A 25877-nucleotide genomic window follows, 5' to 3' on the forward strand; every position below is an offset into this window, starting at 1 on the left:
TGTTCTGGAACAGCCTGTATGTTTTCAGTGTGTCCTTTATTACACTTGTCTTGTAACTCCTATATTGGAATATCGGCCACTTGCTTCAGGAAGCTTAGTTAAAAGTCTTAGACTTACTAATGTACCTGATCAAAATACCACTTTTTAGAAGAGAATATTGACCAACATACTTTTATGGAACGCTTTGCCTCTCTCAAACATAATCACCCAATGTTAGTTACAGCTTTGTCAAACTGCCTCTAAAACCCAAATATTTTCTGCTCCTTTTTTCATTTTCTTTGACATTAAGGTTTCTAGCCCAATAAAGTTTCCCCTTTAGGATCAGCATCCTTTCTGCTGTATAGACACAGTACTGGGCTGGATGTAATGGTAAAAAGACAAGCCCTGCCCTCAGTAAGCTTCCAGTATGTAGGGAGATCAGATATAGTCATATAAAACAATTCTTTCTAGAAAGAGGAAATAAGCCAATGCCAAGTGATTAGTAACAAATAAAATACACCTATAGCTGAAGAGATCATTTTAAGTCAGAATGGTCCTTGAGATTTCTTAGAGAAAGGAAAGTTTGATGTGGACCTCAAAGGATGTATAGGTTTTAGACAACCAAAGGACAGAGAGAAAGGAAGAGCTAGGGGGCAGGGTAGGTTGAAGAGGGTGGAAGGGAAATGGTATATGCCATACATGTTTGGGGAATGGTAAATAACTGGAAGAATCCATTTGTTGGTAGTCCCCTCATGAAGTCACTGATTTTGCAACATACCAACCCTCACACAGACTCAGAATTTTCATGCATTCCCAGAACAATTCCATTCTTACCAAATGCATTACTGAACAAGGTCAAGTTAGCAGAAGATTTTGTAAGGAAGATGGAGGAGTATTTTCCATGACACAATAACCAACCCACAAATAGAGACCTCCACTCAAATGGTTTCCTCTCTGGGAAATCTTGTTGCCAAAGAAGCCAAAAGTCTTTCTTCGCAAGATTGTACCCACTGGAGCTCTATTCCATAGCATCTCCTCCCTCTCTCCTTCCTTTGTTATATAGAAGAGCTTCCCTCTTTCTATTGCTGAATGTCTTCCTGAGCATCACTTCTCCTTTTGGGGGTCTCATCAAGACTTCTTTTTCAAACAGTCTGCCATTCTACTTCCAGCTGCTAAGAAGTGGATATTTTCCTGCATATTACCCCAGTAGATAGGTGGGAAAAGAATTCACTTATGGGGTTCATTAGAAGTAAGGATGGAAAGTCAGGTTTCGGCCAAAAGATGGAGAGATCTTGGAGTTTAAACACTACCAGGGACCATTTAGAAATGTATAAGCAGAGTGACATAACAAAAAGGGTATTATATGAGAATTAATCCAAAGGCAAATGTTGCCTTCATGGCCATGTGGTATGTGCAGTCAGACACGCAGGGCCCTGGACTCAGAAGAGGCATACACATGGTTTAATGCTCTGCTCTTGCCATCTTGAAATTCTTAATACTTTTCAAACAAGAGCCTTGCATTTTCATTTTGCATCGGGTCCCTTAAATTAGGTAGCTGGTCCTACCAGGGACAGGCTGGTGCTCAGCCTCTAGCAAAACACCTGGTGCATATGGGTTAAATATTTGTTAAGTAAAAGAATAAGGTTTTTCAAAAAAAATAAATTGTGCAGAGGAAATTGAAAATGAAAGCTATCAGAATCCAGAAGCCTTTTGCAGATGTCACAGTACAAGATGATGGCGATTGTATTTGATCCAGGGGAGGCCGTGTGGAGTAGTGGTCAAAAGCATAGAACTGAGAGTCAGAAGACACGGACTTGAGAACCAAATTTCTCATTACATCAAAGTCAACTTTCTGAGGTTTGCTTTCCTCACAGGTAGCTAAGATGACATCCAGCCTCACTGGGGACTTTTCTAATAATATTTGAAGATATTCTCAAAAAAGAGAGAGAGAAGAAAAAGATAACTGTGGGAGACATTGCACATATGGTCATTTGAAATATATTGAAATATATCAAATGAGATATAGTCATTTGAAAATATATGGAATTTGAGAAATAAGGAAATGAGGCCCTTAGAAGGAGAGAAAGAAAATGAATTTGCCACAAGAAAATAAATAAAGCTAGGGGACCAGATCAAACCCTACCTGATGAGCAGTTGACCCAACCCAAGAAAAGTATCCCGCAGAAAAGAAGCACTTGATAAACTGTTTCTTGACTCAAATTTTTCTTTCTTCCAACATTTAACAGAAACTACAGCTACAGTTTCTGGTCGCTGTTAACCACACAATTTCTTCCTTCATTTATAAGTCCAAAGGAATCTATTATTCATAGTTTTGGTTTATTTACATTCAACTCCCCAAAATGTGATTTGTGAAGAGATATTTAATTAATTATTATTATTAATTGTTAGAACTCATGGTACAGTGTGATGGCAAACTTACAAATACTACAGACCTATAGCCTAAATGGCATCAGGCCTTTCCATTTCAAAATGGCCCTGGAGTTGGCAAAGGGTCTATTTCTCCCTTGAGTCTTTATTAATGTCCAAAATGCTTTGCAGGGGATAATAAATATTAATATCTGTTTGGCAAACATTTATAGTAGAGTAGATATTGAATTTGGTCTGTGGGGTTGGAGCCATGAGCCCTATTAAAGCATGCTGAGTATTGACTTTTGTGCCTCCTGCTCTGATTTTGTTAGTCACTCCAGACGAAGCTTTCTGGCCATGTTAAATGCTCTGCTGAAAGCAGAAACTCAAATGTAAACATATGGTTTCTAGCCTGGCTGCTTCATCAAATCCTGATATCCCCATATTTTGTTGGCCTCAAAATATACATTCACAACTACCAATATATTGTCGACATTACTGATCTTGTTAGTATGTTTCACAACTATTTCAGAGACCACCACCAAGTTTTAGTTCAAACATTTTATTCTACCACTAGCGTAATTTATTAAAATAAAACTTATTTGTTTCATATAATCTTACATCAAACCTCAAAAGTACAAAAGCCCCCCAAGGCTATTAAGCCCTCAATTAGGAAACGTCCCAAGCAGCCAATTACTGTTTTTTCTTCTTGACAGTAAAATGCCATTTCCAATTTAAAAAAAAAAAAAACAACTCTATGTTTATTCCAGACCTTCACTCCAGTATTAAATATCAGGCTATCTGTGTACTACATTATTTTTTGCATATTTCTAATGAGCATTACTGCTTGACTCACCTGTTTATGCCCATTTCTGTTCGTTCCATTATTAATTTGATTTTAAAATATTCTCTATTTTGGTACCGTTTCAAAATGTCCTAATTAATTCTATCTACTTCTACAGTTTCATCATTAAAATGAAGCTAGATGTGAGGTTCAAGATCAGGATTAGAGAATGTAACTTGGCAGATAATTTTCCCCAAATTGTAATTTTCTTTGTCTGCCAATGCAAAAGAGACACTGATCCTTCTTCAGCATCCTCCTCCCCTTTTTGCTGGCCCCACATCTTTAACACTTCTAAAGGAAAGTCATATATTACCTTGGTTTTCTTGACAACATTACCTTTTGTAACAATGCTATCTCAGAAATGAAACCTGGTTTGGCAGATCCATCACTTCTTTTAAATAACTAGGAAAGTATTTAGAGGCTGAGAATAGGTGCGCAAGTCAACAAACACAGTGAGTTCAGAGGGGCCAGGAGGCTTTCTAACTTCTACTTCTATCACTGTCTAATCACAAATGTTTGCAATTAAGTTAATAATGGGAGAAGCCTTTATTCGACATTTAGATAAGAATTTACATTCAACTATGTTGGAAGGGATATCACAGTGCATAAAATTCACAGTAAAGAGATTACTAGATACTTTCATATATTCATGGTGCCAGGTTCCATCACTGCAGCATAAGAGGAAATGCACCACCTCATAGGGGACTAAATGCTGCTTTTAGTAGCAATTAGAGAAATAATGAACTCCTCAAAACTCACCACTTTTGCTAAAGTCAGCCCTTGGAATGAATGCAAAATTCAGCTTGTGCCAACATAAATGAACATAGTATTATATCATATGCCAATGTAATACCCTACTCTGAAGCTGGTTGCTCACACACAAGCTGCATCAGCTTGACTCTGCGCTAGGAACAACCTGCTTCATCATGGAAATAGCCAGATTTATCAAGCTCATCATAGGCAACAATTGAAAAGAATATTCTACATGCTTAATACCGTGTCCTTACACCCAACAGTATGATTCAGTGTTCTATGCACCGCTGTAAGTGTGAAGCCATTAAACAATAAAACCTTAGTGAGGCAGAAAGCAGATGGCCTTTAATCTCAGCTCCGAGAGCCAATGGGATGCTTGATCTCCAGAGTAGGGGATGCACCCCAGAATGCACAAAGCAATTTATGGAACTGGAAGAGAAAAAGACGAGAACATCTATTTTAATTTTTATCGTGACCTTTTAAAATTCTGATACCTGTGTGTTTGTAAAGCAGGTGGTAATGCATGTATATAATTTACAATTATATATATAATAACTATATGTATATATACACATACATATATGTGTAAGATTATAAATATTTATAATGGTAAGGTTCTTGGGCACATGCCTAATAGGACAAGAGTTCCATACAAGGATAGAACAGAACATTTATACATATTTGAGAGAAGCATTCTGCACTAATTGTTTGTTCAGAGCAATTCTCAGGGGGAGAATATTTCACATTAGAGAAGAATAACACTCCCAGCTTTCCACAGGACTTTGAATGGGCAAATAAAAACAAAAATGGAACAGGACAAAAACAATTAGTGGACAACTTTCTCAACAAGGAAAGGATACTGAAACTGGGTGGAGGAGAAAAGTCATTGTAACCAGACAAGAACATGCTGCTATCAACATAATAATAATACCAGGAATCTACCAGACTACTGTGGGACACAGATATAGCCAACGAATACTAGCAGATGATTCAAACAAGCAAAACAAAAGGAAAAAAGAACGTATGTCAAAATCAATACAAAACTCCTATCTTAGCCATTCTTTGCAGGGGTGCTTAATGCTAAGCTAATAATTCTGCTGTAAGAATACTATGCCATAGTTCCTCCTCAACACTGCTTATGGGGGCTGTGTTGGTGGTGTTAGATCCATCATATGTGCCTCATTTTCTAGTAAATATCAGTTCTGATCAAAAGATTTGAACAGATTTAGAAGAAATTTCAAGTGAAATTAAAAGATATTTGAAGCAATTGGCTCCAAGTGATATTTGAAGTTACATTCTTGTATAGGCAAAGTAAGTGGCATCTTTTAGTGAATAATTTCTGAAGAAGGTTCATTAATATGTGATTGAATCACATCTTGGAGAACAGCCACATAACTTAGTGAAATAGGATTTTAAAAATGTATTTTGCTCCATTATGTCATTCTATACTCTGTTATGCTAAGCGAGTGTATGTATTATTTATTTTTGTCATATTTAGGCCACATAGAAGTATCAATCATAGTCATGTCAATTCATCATTTCTTCATTATTTAAACCAGGGGTATACAAATACTGAATCACTATGTCATACATCTAAAACTAATATAATGCTATATGTCAATTATACCTCAATAAAAGATAAATAAATAAAAATAGAGGTTGTCAAACCATAACCCGTGGGTCAAATCTGGTCTGCAACCTGTTTTTGTATGGCCTGCAAGTTAAGAACATTTTCAAATAGTTTAAAAAAAATTAAAAGGAGAATATGTCATGATACATCAAAATTATGTGAAATTCAAATTTCAGTGTCCATAAATAAAGTGTTATTGAAACACAGCCATACCCGTCCCTTTACAGATTGTCCACAGATGCTTTCACACCACAACAGCATAGTTCAATAGCTATAACACAAATTTGTGGCTCCCAAAGCAGAAAATACTTACTCTCTGGCCCTTTACAGAAAAAGTCTGCTGAGCCCTCATTTAGGCGGACCAAAATCTGGGATCATCATTTCTCATCTTTTATTTAAAGTCAGGACACACTTGCCTTTTTAAAGTCTACTTGATTCTTTTACTACTTTTTCAAAGGAGGTAAATTCTGAATGGTTTTACTGTGATTAGGCAGGAAAAGAAAGGCAGATTTTTCTTATGTATCTAGAACTATTCTAATTGCCCACATGGGTCATTTGTTCTAATGCCCGCCTTTACTTAATTAATTTTAGTGGGTAATTAAGGTTGCTAATTCATTTCACAACTGTACCACCCTCTGCAGCTGCGTGTCTGAACAGATACCGCCTCAGTTGCACCTGAGCCAGACCTGGTGATTTACGTCTTATCAAAATGAGCTTAAGGACGTGTTAAAATGGAATTAGATCAGCAGAGGAGATACTTTGTTCCCCTCTAAATGCTGGCACTTCTCTCCTTTCTTGAATAGTATCCACATAATAGCTTTCTCCATGGCAGACCTACATTGAGGGCACTTTCAGAAATACTACTAGGATGAAATTATTCCAGAAACATGGCTCTTCACAATAAACATGATGTAATGGGACAGCTGACTATTACAGAGCATCTTCATCTCTTTAAAAAATATCACAAGAGACATAAAATGACAACAAGACAAATGAGATGTGATGGGACAAGGCCTTAGAACAGGCTTGGAATTTGTGCCCTTTTCTCTTTCTTATGATTATCTTTCCCCTTCTATTTTTCTCGTCCTACAATGTCGTCCTCCCTTCTTTCCTGGCCAAGCACGTCTTCAGGTTTGAGCTCACATCGCTGCCATAATGATGTCTCTTCTCTGTTATTCCAAAGTACTTTGCTTATGTCCTTATTAAGACATTTTCACATGATGTTACAGCTACTTTTGTTTTGTTTTGTTTTTAACCTATCTGTATCTTTAGTTGGATGACTAGCTTGCTAGAGGAAGAATTCATGTTCTTGGCATCTTTGGCTCTCAGCAGCAGCCTAGTGTCGAGCTCATAATAAGTGCTCAGTAAAAAATAGTTCAAGTGATTTAACTTTTTTCTGTTCTACAATTTAAATATTTCTTTCAGTAGTCATTTCTCATTATCACTCCCACTAGTGACATATTGATTGTGCCTCTAATCAAAACAAACATTCAGGCATAAAATTAAAAAACTGGTCTATTTCAATGAAGTAATTTATCACTAAAAAATTAAAATGTTACTTGTAGCATCACAGCGACTAATTTTGGGAGGGGAAACCAGAACGCTGGCGTGTTCGTGTTTTCTCTCTCTCTCTCTCTCTCTTTCCCAGGAGGTACGTGGGCAGGAAAGAGAGCGAGCCATGCACAGCCGTTTGACTGTCGACCATCCGCGCTTCCTCCTCACACCACAGGCTCTCTTTAGGCACTACTTTTCTCCCACGTGCTTTGCAGTGCTAAGGAGAGGCTGTGCCCACCCACTGCAGAGGCAAGAGTTGGGCTGTCTGCCCCCAGCCCCGTGCAGCCCTGGGGAGCCGAGTACACCCCTCCCCGGGCCCTTGACTCTCCAGGGAGGAGAACACGCCACAGGCATCGAATGGAAGCTATTGGCCACCGTGACAGCGTCCACTCTGCTCCTGCTGGGTGACTCCCGCTGCAGCTCCTGATCCCAGACTTGCGCCTTCTCTTGATGTCTGATCATTTTCCAGACCCAGACCTTCAGCCTTGCTGTGATTGGCTAACAGTGTTTATCAAAAAACTTCCTTTTTGTCTAAGATGAGAAGTGCTGCTTTCTCTGGCTTACAAAAACCCTGACTAATAAAGGTAGTATCAGACAAGGCTATTCAAGAGCTCAAATTTAGCTGTCTGGAAAAAGTGCCAATGTATTTAGTGAATAACAATAATTATTATTGTGTGATTATATTATAATTATATATAAGTATACTATATACATTATTATATATGTATACACATGTATACATATATACATGTGTATATATAAAGTGTTTTGAAAACTGCTATCCATGTGAAAAGATATTAGATTTTTTAACCTGTATGTTTGGAAATTTGAAAGTCCATGCTGTTTATTGTCATTGGGTTGGGGTATCTAAAAGAAATGCATGCGTGGATGAGACTCGTTTATGAAACGTCACTGAGTGCATTTTAAAGAGCCAGAACATTCTAGAATGCATAGGACAGCTCTCACAACGAAGAATTATCCTGCCCAAAATGTTAATAGTGCTGAGATTGAGAATCCCTGGTTCAGCCCTTATGTTGTTGTTATCTGGAACTTTGTTCCAAAAGAGGCTTTTGGCTGAGAACGGTATATTTCTGTGCTTTTTCCTGAAATGGCACCTGGAGATTTTAAAAGACACATATCCGCTTGAGCTGCATGTGGATAATTGGAAATTACCCAACATAATTGCTTTTATGCAGAAATTCTTGCCCAAATGACTAGAAATAAATGCTACAGATGAATCACTCAATACATGATATCAAATTTCAATTAGGCAAATTGAAAGGAAATTCAAACAGGAAAATTATTGTTTCTTTCTCAAACATCAGAACAAACAGCAAAATATTTGGTAATGACTCTAAGATGGAAGAAAACAAGCAAGGTAAAAGGAGAGGAATGAAAATATTTTCCATCTTTAGCCCTGAAAAGCAAGTAAGAGGAGAAGTAAAGCTCAGTGAAAAATAAGACTCCTCTCCTAACTCAAGAGCAGTCTTCTTTATTCTTACCTCCAATTTGTTCTCTCAGTACATACCTTCCAAATGACCGACATTATTACTGCAGCGCAGAGATATTGGGCTCAAATTGACTCCCTGTTCTCCACCCTCGCATACAATACATAACCAACCGTTGTTGGGGATACCATGACTCCACCGCTGTCCTTGGTCCTGAGCCTCAGTTTTCTCATACTCATCCCCAAAGACAGGGTTGGTCCCAAGGCATCTTTCAGCCCTAACATGCCACTATGCTGTGATACCATCTGCAACTATTTAGACCATCAGCTGGTACCCACTAAGGCTGGGCTTTCAGAGAAATGCCTGAATATGGATAGAATTAGTTCACAGTTCCCTTAGGTGCATATATCTCCAGTGGAAACAGAGAGAAATAAAACAATTGTTTTGCCGTGCCTTAAAATTTTAAACTACATCATGTAAGTGTCAACGTAAGCATAGATGTAATTTGGAAGCTATGCCAGAGATGAATACTGTAAAATTAACTTTATCATTATCCTTCTGTATCATAATAGATTTTATACCTATAAGATGGTTGGAAACATCCTGAAGACTTTGTTGAGAGAAAAATCATGATATTTTCTTGAATAAATTAAGTACTAACAGTAATAAAATTTACTGTAAGAAAGATATAGTATAATCCAAATGTATCAAACTTTACTTGCTTGGAAATAAGATTGAAGATGAATCATTGCTTTTTTGTAAGACTCCACCAGTTTTATTGTCCTATATTGGCTCTCATGTAATTATCCCTTAGCTCTGAGGACTCATTTTGTAGAATAATATGGCAATTAGGAAGAGGGGCTTTGCAGGAAGATTGCCTGGCTTCCAGGCCTGGCTCTGACATTTCTTAGCTGATCTTGGACTTTCTTTAATCTTCTGCATCTTAATTCTTTTATCTGCAAAATGGGGATAATAACAGCAACTCTTAAGGTTGTTGTGAGGATCAAGTGAAATGATTCACAAAAAGTGCTTAAAATAATGCCAGGCACATAGACTTTAATAATTGTATTCAATCATTTATCATTATTATTATTATTATTATTATTAACATTCGCATTAGCATTACTGTTTTCTATTCAGGGTATCTTTTCTTGCTTCCAGACCTTTGCCTCTACTGCTGACCCCTTTCATAACTTCATGCTCTTCCCACATCGCGGTCTATATTCAGTGATCGCTGTAGAAATCTCTGTCGCTAGTATGGAAATAGGACATTGCCCATGTTGATTTCAACTTGAACATGGGAACAGGCTCTTTTTTAATTCCCTAGTTACAAGTGAAATCAGGTGACAAATTTTAATAGGCTGTGCCGGAGGTCAGAAGCCATGGATGGTTATAGAGTAAAAGGAATAATTTATGATTCTTGCACAAGCCCAGACCCATATCTTATGGACAGAGCTCTCTCTCTCTTGCTTACATCTGGCAGCCCCTTCCACTTGAACAGAGTCATATCATTGCTCCCCCAAATGCCCAAAGCTCCCTCTATTTTATCTACTCTAGATGTCTTCATGCTTTAAAGTCTAGAAACAAACTCACTCCTAACCCCCAAGTGAAAAAAAGCGTTTCACCTTACCCCTGTTTAATGACCTTCTCCCAAATTTCTCTTTCAAGATGATTAATGATAAAAAATATCCAATGTCCATGGGAAGCCTGGTAGTGAAATGGTCTGACCTTACAGACTCAAAAATACATGTAATATTTCCTATTAAAACTCTCACTCTCCAAACTTAGAAACAGAATAGATTCAGACAAAATTGGTGAGATAGGTCTATTTAGAGGAAAGGATTACCTCAATCCCCAACTCTTACTATTTAGTATCCAAAATTCAGGAATGAATAAATTCAGATAATTCACAGTGGTCCTTGTTGTCTGAACTTACTATTGGAACTCCCACTGTCCCAACTTAGAGACTGAATAGGTTTGAATAACAAGGGATAAGTGGATTATAATCATAGCATAGTTCAAAGTTTGTATATTTCCTAGAGCCTGGATTGATCATTCTTATTCATTTTCTCCCTATTAAGGTAGAAGAGAGGATATACAAATTTATTTCATGAAGCTGGCATACTTCCATATCAAAATCCAGAAAGGATAAACTCACCAAAAAAGAAAAAGGCAAAGGAGAAGGATACAAAAAAAAACAAAAAAAAATAGGTCCCTAATGCTTGCTGTCCATGGTTAAATGAGCATAATTTTGGATTGCTATTTCCCTGCACATAGAATACTAAAGATAATCAAATACAATATCTCATAATGTATGCTCCTGTTCTTTCAAAAGCCTGTATTTCCTTCACTTCCTAAGAGGATAAAGATTAAAAACTCATCATAACATCTGAGGCCAAGAAATTCTTAATTAAAAATCTCTCTGGTTAATTTTATTTTTCAGATTACATCTTTGATCAGCTCTGTCAAAATTAAGGTTTGGATTTTTGCCTTGTTTTGGATTCCTTCAATGTGATTATAAAAATGTATCGATCTAACAATGAATTTGAAAGGGCCCCCTTTTTGTAGAAACAAGCAAAAATACACACCATTTAGATAACGTTTTAAAAATAATTTTTCAACAGTTAAGTAATAGAACTAATGTGTATTCATGTGTGCATGGGCCATGGGTTGAGAATAATTAGTAGTATCAGCAGAAATCATGGCCACTGCAAACCTTCTGCTCTCCCCTGAGCCAAGTGATTCTTGAGACGCAGTCCCTCGAACAAGTGGGTGGATTGGCCAGCTTAGAGATAATGAGTCAGATGGGAAATAAAGATTCAGATCCCTGGGAAGGAGCACAAAGCCTGTAGAACAGATGCCCACACAGATGGAGGAATAGGGGACAGCCAGGGACCAAAGTATTCAAACAGCTTTTGGGTTTCTTGGACACAATAAGCTAATTAAGCACATTAGGGAAAGAAGCAATAGCATAGAAGCCTAAGATCTGTGTAACCATAGAGAAGTCATTTAACCTACACAACCTTCACTTTCTCACCTATTAAGTAAGAAAGTTGGAGTAGATGAACTGTAAATCTCCTCTTAATTCTAAAATTCAATAATTCTACCCAAATCACTTCCCTTGACTCATTTGTACTTGAAAACTGTCAACTATATTGGTTAGTAGAGGAAAGTAGTAAAATACAAAGATAAAAATCATGGATAATGAGTTTTGACTGTCATGGTGTGGGGCATTTATGGCAGTAACTTCCTATTATGTTTTAATTATGCTATTTTTAAATTAATGACTTCATATCAGGATTCAATTGAAAAAGATAGACAGCGACACAGAGGCAAAACAGTAAGAGAAACTAAAAAGAATAAACAAAACTGTATTTGTATCACAATCGTCTAACAAAGCATTACAAAAATCCATAAATTATGAGCTGCCTTATCTTGAGCCATTGACCTTCAGACATTGCCTATTCTGTATTGATAAAAAAAATTCATTCAATTATGAGTGAGCCATTATTTCTTCAAGAATCTTGCCATTACCACTTCATTAGCAGAAAGTGGAAATGAAGACAATCGATAAAAGGCTTTGCATAAAAAGAAATGTATAATATTTCCTACTTCCCACGATTTCAATCTAAAGATATAGTTGCAAGATCATAAAGTAAAGATAAATGTGACATCAATTTAGATAAAAGAAAGTTATAGAAGTCAGATCCATTTATTTGCACTTGATTTATTATTTAACCGATATTTTATCAGTCTGGTGATCTTTTACCCTGATATCAAGAAATCTGTTTAAATTTGCACCATTTAAAGAACACTGACTAGTTTTTCCACTTTCATAATGGTTCCTATAGAATGACTTTTTCTCTGAGTCTCAATTTGTTACAAATTATTCAGAGCAAGTTAGATTGTACCAACTGTTTTCTTTCATTGGCCATATCCAAACTAGTCATATAGAATCTGGGCTCTTTACAATACATTACAGTAAAAATAACTGTTTCTCCGTAACTTTTGAGTAGAAATTTGCATATTATTACTTGAACTGCTTCGACATTGTACTTTATGTTATTTAAACTCTTGTCATTTGGCATGCGGCCTTCTCCTAAGCTGGCTGACTGATTCCACCACTTCATTTTTATGAATGTCAGAATATCATTTTGTTAAAGGAAATCTCATTTTTATTACCTGGTTCCAACAAATGAAGTGGTTGAAAATGTGTTATGTGCAAGCCACAGGCACCAATAAAATTCATTTTCTGGAAGGAATGAAAGCACACATAATAAGTCATTTCTTCTTTACTGGTGTCAGAGCATGAGCAGCATATTCAAGCAAAGGAAGAGAAGAGAATGTTGTAAGGCAAATTGGCCCCTGGAAACTCATAATGCTCTCCTTCAAAATATAAGCAAAAGAGTGAGAGTTCTGAAAAGGTAGATATATTTCAACCAAGCAATTTTCTTCTGTTCTCTTTTTAGTGTCTTTATAGCTTAACTGATAAGTGTGCTTTTCTTGACCTATTCTTTAGTGTTCCTACAGTATTCATCTTAGAAGAACTATAAGCAAAATGTTCAGATTTTCATGTAAGTCTACAAAACATCATTTTGCTCTGTCACCAAATAAATGTCTGCTGTGGATATTTAGATCCAGAGAAGTTTATGGAGAAGGTTTTTGAGCGTGTCCTTTACGTGGCTTTGAGAAAATTTATTTCCCATCTTCTTCTTGACCTCACTTTCGGCACTAGGCTTCTTCCACAAACAACTGCTTTGATAAGTTGTGAGTGTTTCTCTTAATCACAGCAACAGAATTTTCTTTCAAAATACCCTTCTTTGACATTGCTCCCAGAGAAAAGGTGTCATGGCAGGTGAAGCATAAAAAGGAAAATTCTTTTGAATATTCTTCACACACCCAAATACCTTTTAGAATTTCCACCTAAAAGTAAAGAAAAAATAATTAGAGATATACAATATCATACTCTCCAGTCATCCTTCTAATTAGCAAAGTCCTTCTCCCTCTGTTGCTCCTGAAGAAGAAAACTCCGTTAAGTACTTGTTGACACAGGAAACACAATGATGGGAGCTGATCAGAAGCCATTCATGAATTTTAGGGTTTGTTTTCTTTTTAGACATTGCTGGTTACCAACAGAAAGAGGTGGAAGAGGGCTACTATGTTTCTATCCTGTCATGTCACAACCATAGGATAGCTTATGATGAAGGAAGACTGATGGCTCTGATGGAATTTAGCTATCGTACAAGAAGGCAAAAATAGTAACATATCCATTCGCACATACAGTCATGTACCTGTTCTGCAAACCAAATCGTCTTTACTCTCCAACCTGGAGACACGTAAACCCCACTTTGCCTAATATGTTCATTCAAAGCAGCTGTGACAATATCCTAGCAGCAGGATTCAGTTAACAGTCTGGGCAGAATCAAACAGCAAAATCCTCCACGTGCAGCTGCCACAAAACTGATGGGAATCCTAGGCCTACAGCACTATCCAGCAGAGATGTAAGGCTAACTAGAATCTTACACCCTGTTCATACAAGGAAGGTCATGCCTGAAAAATACTCCTATCAAAATTCCAATGGAACTTTTCACAGAAATAGAAAAAACAATCCTAAAATTTGTGTAGAACCACAAAAGACCCTGCATAGCCAAAGCAATCCTGAGAAAAAAGAACAAAGCTGGAGGCATTACACTTCCTGATTTCAAACTATACTACAAAGCTATAGTAATCAAAACAGCATAGTGCTGGCATAAAAATAGACACATAGACCAATGGAACAGAATCAAAACCTAAGAGCAAACCCCCACATGTATGATCAACTAATATTTGACAAAGTCGCCAAGAATACTGAGTTGGGAAAGGATAGTCTCTTCAACAAATGCTATTGAGAAACTGGATAACCAAATGCAGAAAAATGAAATTGGACCCCTATCTTACACCACTTGGCATGGATTAAAGACTGAAACATAAGACCTTAAACCATGAAACTCCTAGAAGAAAACGTAGAGAAAAAGCTCCTTGACATTGGTCTTGGCAAAGATTTTTTTGGTTGACATCAAAAGCACAAGCAACAAAGGCACAAAATAAGTACATGGGACTACATCAAACTAAAAAGCTTCTGCACAGCAAAAAATAAAATCAACAAAATGAAAAGCAACCTATGGAATGGGAGAAAATATTTGCAAACCATCCATCTGATAAGCGGTAAAAACCAAAATATATAAGGAACTCATACAACACAACAGCAAAAAAGCAAATATTTAAAAATGGGCAGAGGAACTAAGTAGACATTTTTCCAAAGAAGACAAACAAATGGGCAACAGGTATATGAAAACGTGCACAACATCACTAATCATCAAGGAAGTGCAAATCAAAACCACAATGAGTTATCACCTCAGATGTTTTAGAATGGCTGTCATCAAAAAAATGAGAGATAACAAGTGATGGCGAGGATGTGGAAAAAAGAGAACCCTGTGCACTGTTGACAGGAATACAAATTGGTGCAGCCACTATGATAAACAGTATGGAGGTTCCTCACAATTTAACAATGTAACTACATATGATCCAGCAATCTCATTTCTGGGTAGATATCCAAAGGAAATGAAAACAGAATATTGGAGAGATATCCGTACCACCATGTCCACTGCAGCATTATTCACAATAGCTAATATATGGAAACAACCTAAGTGCCCATTAACAGTTGAATGGATAAATAAAATGTAATATATATTATACACATACACACACACACACACATATATATATACACTCACACAATAGAATATTACTCAGCCAAGAAAAAGAAGGGCACTTTGCCATTTGTGACAACATGGGACCTTGAGGGCATTATGCTAAGTGCGATAAGTATGTATGTATGATCTCACTTATATGTGGAATTTGCAAAAGCCAAACTCATAGAAATAAAAAGTAGAATGTGGTTACCAGGGGCTAGGGTGTGGATAGGGAGATATTGATCAAAGAGTAAAAACTTCCAGTTATTAGATGAGAAAGTTCTGGGCATCTAATGCACAGCATTGTGATTATAGTTAACCATACTGTGTTGCATACTTGGAAGTTGTTAAGAGAGTGGATATTAAATGTTCTCACCACAAAAAAGAAATGGTAGTTATGTGACATGATGGAGGTGTTAGCTAATGCTACAATGGTAATCATATTGCAATATATAAGTGTACCAAATTGACACGTTGTACACCTTAAACTTACACAATGTTGTAGGTCAATCATCTCTCAACAGAGCTGGAAAAAAACATTTGAGCCAATCCACATATCTTAAACATGAATTGTTTCACCAACATCCACTATGCAATAATTCTTAACTTTCTAGGACTGATCAAAAATAAAGTTAGCTGGCACATTCTTACTAGTGACTTCTGAAGACTTATGGGGCTTTGACTAATTTTTCAAATGCTAACCATTCACTTCTAGAGTGTGTATTTCTGGTTAGAGTACTACGAATGTTAATTAACTGATCCAAGGGATAAAGTATACTGTGTGTGTCTGTATGTGGATGTATGTGCATCCCCCTAAATATGCCAAAGTATTTCAAAATAAGTTACACTCTGGGGCTGGCTCTGTGGCCGAGTGGTTAAGTTCACACGCTCCGCTGCAGTGGCCCAGGGTTCGGATCCTGGGCACAGACATGGCACTGCTCATCAGGCCACGTTGAGGTGGCATCCCACATGCCACAACTAGAAGGACCTTCAACTAAGATATACAACTATGTATGGGGGGGGGGAGGGATTAGGGAGATAAAGCAAAAAAAAAAAAAAGAAGATTGGCAACAGTTGTTATCTCAGGTGCCAATCTTTAAAATAAATAAATTACACTCAATATAGTCATTTTTGAGGATTCAGAATAAATCCCTCACTCAGCAAAAGTTATGGATTCTCTGGGCATTGTGCTAGATCTGACCTGAGAGATGTAAATTAAAGGTCATTGAATTAGTCGCCTTCCCCCTAAAATCCACCACCCCAATTACTGTAAATGACACACAGGAATAATCAACAAACATTTCTTAAATTGAATCCACTGAACTCAGAAAGAACAGTCTTCTCACACTCCTTTAGGCTCCAACTCCAGGATAGCCAGTAACCACCGCCGAGCCTGATTTATTGTTGAAAACATTCACTGCCAAGGCTCCAAGACCCCAAAGTCAGGTTCAGATAGGAGCTAAATTGTCCGTCTGGGGACTGTGAAGACAGCCTATGCCAAGCTCAGACTTTCCATTCAATAAAACTTCAGTTCTTAAAAATTTCATCAAATACTTACAATCATTATGCTTTAGATGACATATATTTCCTATGTCTTAATTCTTTTTCTCTGCTCCTTGAAAAAATGTTTTACAAAATTGCCAGGATTCTGTTAAGAAGAAAACAAAAAAGATGTTTATTAAAGAGAGAAAAACTCTGGGCCAGCCTCATGGCATAGAGGTTAAGTTTGCATGCTCCACTTCAGCGGCCTGGTGTTCGCTGGTTAGCATCCTGCGTGTGGACCTACGCACTGCTTACCAAGCCATGCTGTGGCAGGCATCCCACATATAAAATAGAGGAAGATGGGCACAGATGTTAGCTCAAGGCCAATCTTCCTCAGCAAAAAAAAGGAGGTTTGGCAGCAGATACTAGCTCAGGGCTAATCTTCCTCAGCAAAAAAAAAAAAAAGAGAGAGAGAGAGAAATATACACATTTGATAGCTCTTGCTGTGAGGATGTTCAAGAATCTGGACCAAGCTCCTTCCAAAGCTTGTTGACTTTTTCTGCTGGCAGACGATTGAATGGTGACAGGTCCTCAGCGTTTAGCTTGGTAGGACACTTCTGCTCAGCTCCCAAACTACGTGGCAGCTGGGAAACCTGCCAAACATGAGTGTTTCCTGCCAGATCTAATTGGTCTCACAACTGATGTCTTCCTACTTGTTGCTCTATTTTTCATACTTGACTATAGAGAAGAGCCGTGTTTGGGGACAGAAGCTTCTTTAGTTGCTCACAGTCAGAAGAAGAAGAGATTAAATTCATCCCATCCTCTTAATATTTAGCAACAAAAGCGATTTGATTTCAAAATTGACATTCACAGTGCTTGGTGTTTAGTGTTACCGTGGACATTCAGGCACAAGACAAGGATCACCTAGCAGTATTGTGTGAACCAGTAGCCACACCGCTGGTTTGTGCTCCCACTAGCTTCTTTCCTATCTTGCTTGAAAAGTTGACCTTTAACCCTGACTTCAGCTCACATAATTCTCTATGGGGAACACTAGCAGTAAATAAGAACATAGGAGTCAAATTATTTGTGCATGTTTCTCTCTCCTACTATCATACGAACTCTTTAAAACCAAAGGATTCACAGTTGTATTCTTAGCATTAGCACTGTGCCTGGCATGTTGTCAGGACCCTTGAGGGGCCCAGGGGTCTCTAAATAGCATGCACCTATTCCTACCCCTGCTAGACAAGTTCTCAGTCCAACAGATTACCCGGTGAGGCCATAGGCCCAAGAATATGAAATTCATGCTGCAGAATAAATCCATCAGGAGGAAAAGAGTGACTTCTCTTTCCATGATTTAAATATCAGAGAAGATGAACAGGACAAAGGGTTGGCTACTTTCAACATTCTGTATTTAAATGGCAAGAACAAGCCTGGGTAGACTAGAAATGGCATGAGTTTCCTGCCGGGCAGGAAAGGTGCTTGGGAATATGGGGCAAGAAGGCCAATCAGAGGAAGGCTGGCACCAAGACAGGCTTCCCTAAATTCATCATCACACCTTGTGTTGGCTCTAGCATGAGCATAGCATTAGGAAAATTTGGAAGCAAAAGAAATAAACAACCAATTTCAAAAACAAAATGAACAGTGAAAAGCATAAAAAAATCAGATTTCCCTGATCTAAACAGAAAGTGTAAATCACTATGGTTAACACAAGACAATTTTCCTAACTCTGCCACTATTTCAATACTGGATTAGCTATTAGCCATCCAATTAATCACACTACAAATATGAAGTATGATTGATAGCTAGCTAGCCAGCTGATACACAGTAGATAATCTGCTGTAATTTCTAAACGCACGGTGGGGTCAGTATCATTACATGAACCAGGAAAGAAAAGTTGCTTGAAATTAAATACTTTGATGGATCACGCACAGGGAACAGCAACAGTGAATTGCAATCTGGATGCCTGATCACACAGTTTGGTCTCACGTGGCTTCCCTTTCAGTTCTTACCTGTCAAATAGATGACATGAAAAGACAGGGGCTGACCCTGTTAGCCTAATCTTGATATACTCAAAGTCCAGAGAAGGAAACAAATCACAACATTAAAAGGAGAGGAAAAGAGGAGCATACCAATTGATAGGAGCTATTTTATTCAAAGATGTAAGAGTTAGCATATAAAGAAATTTACAGTTTGCAAACGCACTTCACATTCAAGGCATTAACATGTGAGTTTCATTGATGTGTTGAGGCCTATACTCTGCAGAATGACAACTAAGACGAAAGAGAAGCATTAACCTACCTTAGACCATTGCAACAGCACAGAGTATAGGGTTATCAGATAAAATGCAGGACACTCGGTGAATTTTGAATTTCAGATAAATAATATTTTAGGGTAAGTCTATCCTAAATATTTCATGGAGTATGCTTTTATACTGAGAGATTATTTGTTGTTTATCTAAAATTCAAATTTAACTGGGTATCTCATGTTTTTTCTGCTAAATCCAGCAACTCTATCTGGTTGTTAAGATAGACCTGAATTTTGAAACACAACAAAATATCTTTTGGGGGCCAGCTCAGTGGCGCAGTGGTTAAGTTTACATGCTCCACTTTGGTGACACAGGGTTTGCTGGTTCGAATCCCAGGAATGGACCTACACACCACTGCTCATCAAGCCAAGCTGTGGCAGGTGTCCCACATGTAAAATGGAGGAAGATGGGCATATATCTTAGCTCAAGGCCTATCTTCCTCAGCAAAAAGAGGGGGATTGGCAGTTGATGTTAGCTCAGGGCTAATATTCCTCAAAAAAAAAAAATCTTTTGGCTTGTCATAAAATTACAGTCAAATGGTCAAATTCCGACAGATAATCAAAGGCTAATAAAGTTTCCTGTCATTTATAGCAAAAATTGAACCATGAACACTGCCTGTATTTTAAATTCACAGCAACCAGACATATTAGGAAAAATAATCAATATTCTCTCCCTCTAGTACCTGACGTCCTGGCCTCACTATTTCCCTTGGATTTTTTTTGTGGTTCTTTTTGGTGAGGGAGATTGTCCCTGAGCTAACATCTGTGCCAGTCTTCCTCTATTTTGTATATGGGTCACCACCACAGCATGGCTGACAAGTGGTGTAGGTCTGTGCCTAGGATCCGAACCCAGGCCACTGAAGTGGAGTGCTCTAAACTTAACCCCTAGGCCACAGGGCGAGCACCCTTCCTTGTTTTTTAAAGTGAATCAGCAGTTGCAGGTATAAAGATTCCCCATAAAGTTCTAGGGTGGGGAATACAATGATGTAAGTGGGGCATTCACTTGAGCACAAAATTTTAGGAAAGATACCAAAAAATTCAGTAATCAAACTAAATAACATTTTAATGCAATATTTTTAGAAATCAAAATTAATGCAAAACTTTTATGATGAATAAAATATCAAAAATTTGAATGAAGAGAGGATGTGACCCTGCATTTTCATGAGTTGGCCCCACTTGCCTGCCTCTAGTCCCAGCCCTGGTTGTTAACCTTCAAGACACTGATGAACACTCATGTTCACCTTGAAGCTTTTCCTGCTTGCTCCATTGATAGTGAAAGCTCTCTCCTCAGCTCCTGTGGTCCAGCTATGTGAGTTGTTATCTTTGTAATGTGGACTGAGATTCCCTGAAATAAGCCCAGGCCACTCATACACCATCAGGCTGTGCAGTACACCGCAGTGTCATATCTAAAGGGACACCGTGATGCAGCCCGGTGGCATAGCAGTTCATGCGCTCCACTTTGGTGGCCCAGGGTTCGCCAGTTCAGATCCTGGGCATGAAACTACTCATTGCTCATCAAGCCATGCTGTGGCAAGCAACCCATATATAAAGTAGAGGAAAACGGGCACAGATGTTAGCTCAGGGCCAGTCTTCCTCAGCAAAAAGTGGAGGGTTGACAGCAGATGTTAGCTCAGGGCTAATCTTCCTTAAAAAAAAATACATAAAAAAAAAAGGGATACGATTTCCTTTGTAGACATCATAGATGAAGGCAATTTTTTTGAATTTGTATTAAAATGCTCTATGAACAAGCAGTGAATCCACGACTTTTAAGATTGAGTCTGAAATTGTAATGCAAGTCTAACCTTTCTCAGCCAGAAAGTGCTGTCTTTCAAGATGAAAATATGCAATGTTTGCTTGCCCTCATTTTAAGTAGATAGTCCTCTTTCTGCATGGTAGTACAGATCATATAAATAACTGTGCAAGCTGAAACCATGCAATGTGGTCTTACTAATCAATGGGGAAAATTACAGTTTTTCTATGACCTTTAACCTTTTTTGTCAAAATATCAAGAACTTTCTTACGGTTGGTTATAATGTATATGAAAATTTAAAAAATAATAAAATTAATATTTATGTAATGCACTGTAATTTAAAACATTAGAAACATTGAGAATAAAAATTTATTTCTCTGTTAAAAAACAAGCTTATCAAGGGTAGTTTGAATAACACTTGCTTTCCCCTCATCATATAATTTACAATGTGAAGCGAGCAACTTTTCCATGCCTTGGCAAATTGTCATACTCCTTTCAAAGTTTGGATCAACGTTCACCATTTTTTCCTTTACACTTTTATGTTGTGAGATGTCTCCCGTTCTTCTAACGTAAGGTTTCTTGCCAACGTCACTTCCTCTGAGACATCTTCATCCTTTTCGTCACAACCACTTTCTTCACTTATGTCGGTAAGTTCTCCATCACTAAGTTCTTCTGGCTGCACATCTAGAGGCTCTCAAACGGTGAGAGTGTCACCATTCCCACAGTCAGCTAGTCCTTCTACAGCTCTGCTGACTCTCGATGTGAATTTCACTCCCAGGGTTATCAGTTTTTGTTTCTCCACTGGTCTTTCGTCTCTGTTGGCCAATTTCCTCTTCCTCCTGTCTGATTTTGTGAAATGTCATGTAGGTTTATCACTGAAGTCAAGGAGGCAACACAGCTACATGCTTTGCTCTTGGCGTGTGAACCAAATAACTGATGCACAGTGGTCAATCATTACTTTGAAAAAAGTAATCTAATTAGTCATCTATCATGATGCCCATCTGTCATTTATGTAGTGATTTGTGGACTAAAAAAGTGGCAGTGAAGTTTATACTTTGTGCAATTACACACAATTAATATACTGTGGCAACTGAAATTTCAACCATATCAAGTTATTCAACTAGTCTGTGGTAACTGAAATTTGTGCATATTGGAACTTTACAAAGTCAGGACTGCCCATAGTCTAATCTCTCTCTCTTAATACTCCTTCTAGAGTTAAAGCAGAATTCGCTGAATATAAACCAAGTTACATAATTAAATTTGGCAGATTTTTCTCCCATTCCCAGTCAAAGTATATTTATACAAAGTGTATTTTCTTAGCTTCTCAGTCAATTTCCCCTTCTGAAATAATACACATTCTAATAAACTTGTCCGTACTAACATACTCACGGAAAAGGATAAAGGGGATTCCTAGGCCCATTCTCCTTCCCAGACAACACATGCAGGGCATTGTCTAATCCCTGAGCAGCCATGCTGAGGTCAAGCCCATCCCAACCTCCTTAGAGCATGCCCCCCTGTATAAATTAGAGCCTGAGTACTTCATAGTCTCCTCTGAAGTGAGGATACTGCAGAAGAGCCAACATCTGCTAAGCAGGTACAGCCACAGAGACTTGGAAGATGAAAGTTAGCACCAAGCGCCTCAGGCTCCCCTGCGGTCCGCTGTGGTGGTAGCAGCAGAGATTTTTTCAAGGCTCAGTCCCTAGTGTCGTGAGTGCCAGGAAGCAGTCCCAGCAGCAGCAGTGGCTTTCCACTGGAAGAGTCCCATGTCATGCTGTAGCATACAAGCCTGATTATCCAGCGCTCCTGGAAATTACATAAGCAGCCCTATACCCCCTAATAAATCCTCTTCTGCTTTAACTAGCCAGAATGGAAATTACTATTTGCAATAAGTACCCTGAGAGATACAAGTGTTAATTTGCAGGCTAGTTCCAATGAAGCTACATAGCCAACCGCTTTCTTTCCTGTGTAGATTTTTTAGAGAGAAAACAATTTCAGTGAAAGAGAAATTACCTCAGACAACAAATAAAAATAGTTCTACCCAAATCCAATGAACCATACAGATTCTATTTGCAGCTCATTAAACTTCTTAAAATTAAATCAATGAGCCATAAAATTCAGACATCTTTAAGTTCAAGTGTGATTTGATTTTTCCATTGGATTAAAAATTGGCTTCCTAAACACCTAGATTTCCAGGTCCTTATATCTGCCCCCTATGATTCCTTCTTAAAAATAGAACCTATACCTTCTATTAATGGCATGCCTTAGAAAACAAGCAACACAGAACAAAGGATGGAGATGAAACATAACAAATGCTGTAGGAAAAACAGTAAGAAACTGACTGGCTACTTTATCCCTTCAAAAGAGATGGACCACAGTTACTTCCACAAGAGAAGCAAATAAATAAAAAATTTCTTTAAGAATGTCATGGAGACACTTATCTCCAGTAAAAGCTCAGGTTTATTTCTTTAGTCTAAAATGTTGAAAGTGCCATGTTCTTTACCATTCTCCCTGTTGCCGTGATAACTAATGATTAGAATTAGAGTTAGGTAGTTGAAAGACTTATATTTTTATCCAAGTTCTGATACCAACTACCTCTGGGAGTGTAGGTCAATCGTTGAACCTGAGTCCCGTTTCCCAAGCTATAAAATGAGAAATGTGGTCTAAATAGTCTCTAAGATTTCTTCCAGTGCTAATCTGGTTAGTTTCTATGATTTTTGAATGTAAAACTTATATACTCCAGAGCCAAAAACTGTCATCAGAACTATGAACTCATGGTATGCCTTCAATGAGATAAAATAGATACCATGGGAACAGAAGCGTTCAGTTCTCCATAGGACATCCAAATAATATAATGTATCACTCTGGTTACAAATTTAATCATGTTCTCTTTATTAATGGTACATTTTCAGCTAAATGAGTTATTGTTTTTTTCTGCTTTATCTCCCCAACCCCCCGTACACAGTTGTATATCTTAGTTGCAGGTCCTTCCAGTTGTGGGATGTGGGACGCCGCCTCAACGTGGCCTGACGAGCGGTGCCATGTCCGCGCCCAGGATCCGAACCCTGGGCCGCCACAGCGGAGCACGCGACCTTAACCACTCGGCCACGGAGCCGGCCCCCTAAATGAGTTATTTTTAATTCGTATTTGTTGAGTGATTACTATCAAACATTGCCAACACTTTATGTATATGATCTTATTTGTCACAACCCTATCAGATATTGTCCATTTTTTACAGATGAAACAACTGAAGCAGAGAAGGGATAACTAAGTAGATCCAGGAAATAGAATTTCTGGGTAGAAAGTCTGGAACTGAAACCTAGAAATTTGACTCCAGAGTCTACGAATTTAACACCAATGCAATATTCTTAGCCCTCGTTAACCAACTTTAATTTTTTCCTGAAAGCCTTGCCACCAAGGGAAAAACCTTTAAATAAAAATAATTCCATTTAAGAGTAAGAATTCTGATACGTTTTATCCAACATAAGATAGTCAAGCAGTTTTGTAAATAGAGGAATACATCAATTGAACGATGAGAATGAGTTTATGTAAATTAATAAAAAAGCAAGTTGGAAGAAAATAAATTTACTATATACATAAAATATTGGGAAAAAAATGTAGGATACTTGACACGTAATATCATAAAGTTTTACTGAAGGCCCCAAAGGAGAATAGTACGTGATAGCCAGTGGAGAAAAGGAAGAAGGTAGCGTACTTTGCAAGGAGAATTCTTCTTTCCACACCATTTTGTTCACCAAATTTTTCAGTTTTGGGGCTCACTGTTATCTTGCATTCAAATTATACTTAAAGTTACAGCATAGAAAAATAAAGTTAAGGAAAAATAAAGCTAAACACAGCCTTCAGAAACACAGAAAGCAAACTACACGTGTACAACAGACTGAAGAGTCGCAGAAGATACATTATTTTCATTTTCTTTGTTTGGCTACATACCTGAGGGAAAACATATTAAGTTCTTTTAAAAACGGTGCATCTTTCAAATGCATTCCATATGTTATTACATAACTAGAGCCTGTTGTGTTGAGTAACTGGTGTGTCTTTGCTTGAAATATTAATGTTGAAGTAGAAACTACTTATAGCATATTTATTTAGTGTGTTTTGGGGTGAAAAAGTCGTCTGCTGACCAAATAAAAGGAGTTGTCTGAAAAATGGTTTCACATTTCAATAATTGCTAAAATTAAAACTAGTTAACTCAACAGTGATTATGTGAGAAAAGTCTGCATGACTTCACAGCTAACACATAAGCTCATAGCTCCAAGGTTATATCTCATTGATCTGACCGATGACACTCTGTTAGAAGCAATGGTATAATCGCTCTGTGATGTGTTAACTTGCCCAGGCTGAACTACAGTCCCCAGAATTCCCTTTCTAGTTTGTTTCTGGTTGGGATGAGCCATAGGAGAGATTCTCTTAGAAGAGGTGGAGGATAGCAAGCAGCAGTATTTTAGTGCACACACACCTCCTTACAGGTACTCAACCACTGATCCAGGCGCTGCTGTGAATGGATTTTGCAGATGTACTTAAAGTCCCTAATCAGTTGTCTTCAAGTTCATGAAAAGAGAGATTATCTTGGATAGTCCTGACATTATCTGTTAGAAGTCCTTCGAAAGATGGCTTAGGCCTTCCTTGAGCCCAGAGGCCCAATCAGCAGCTGAATCTGTAATTGCTCCCTTTTCCCTGGATCTTCTTTTTTGACCATCTGTCTGTGGACAGCAAGCTCTTGTCCACTCACGATCTTCCCTCCCCGCCTGTCTGCCCTGTGGTCTTTGGGCTTGTTTGGCTGGCTGCACAATTAGGTAAGACAATCCCTCAGAATAATTCCCTTAAAATGTGTATCTACTGATTTTACTTTTTGGGTGAACCCTGACTGATACATAGAGTATAATTGTAATTTGAAAATCACAGTTGGAAAAACCACTGTATCAAGGGGTATAGACACCAGAGGTTGAACAAGTTGGTTTATGAGAATAGAATATTAGACTATCTACTTCTATTTATTTTTTATCTCATTGAGAAAGGT

General features: G+C 37.8%; 1 long non-coding RNA gene across 2 annotated transcripts in view; it reads right to left on the reverse strand.

Annotated features, from left to right (window-relative positions):
- The window catches only part of LOC106828671 (uncharacterized), a 158437-nt gene that overhangs the window by 26244 nt on the left and 106316 nt on the right, over positions 1-25877 (reverse strand). The window contains exons 3-4 of one of the 2 annotated variants that reach the window (XR_011506530.1): positions 16865-16954; positions 11978-13498 (exon numbers count right to left, since the gene is read on the reverse strand). The exons of the other annotated variant lie outside the window; for it this stretch is intronic. This is a non-coding gene — a long non-coding RNA (uncharacterized lncRNA). Of the gene's footprint in view, positions 1-11977; positions 13499-16864; positions 16955-25877 lie in introns of those variants that run through there. 2 annotated transcript variants of the gene reach the window in all.

This window comes from Equus asinus, chromosome 10 (genome assembly GCF_041296235.1).
Source record: "Equus asinus isolate D_3611 breed Donkey chromosome 10, EquAss-T2T_v2, whole genome shotgun sequence".
NCBI classification, from domain to species: Eukaryota; Metazoa; Chordata; class Mammalia; order Perissodactyla; family Equidae; genus Equus; species Equus asinus.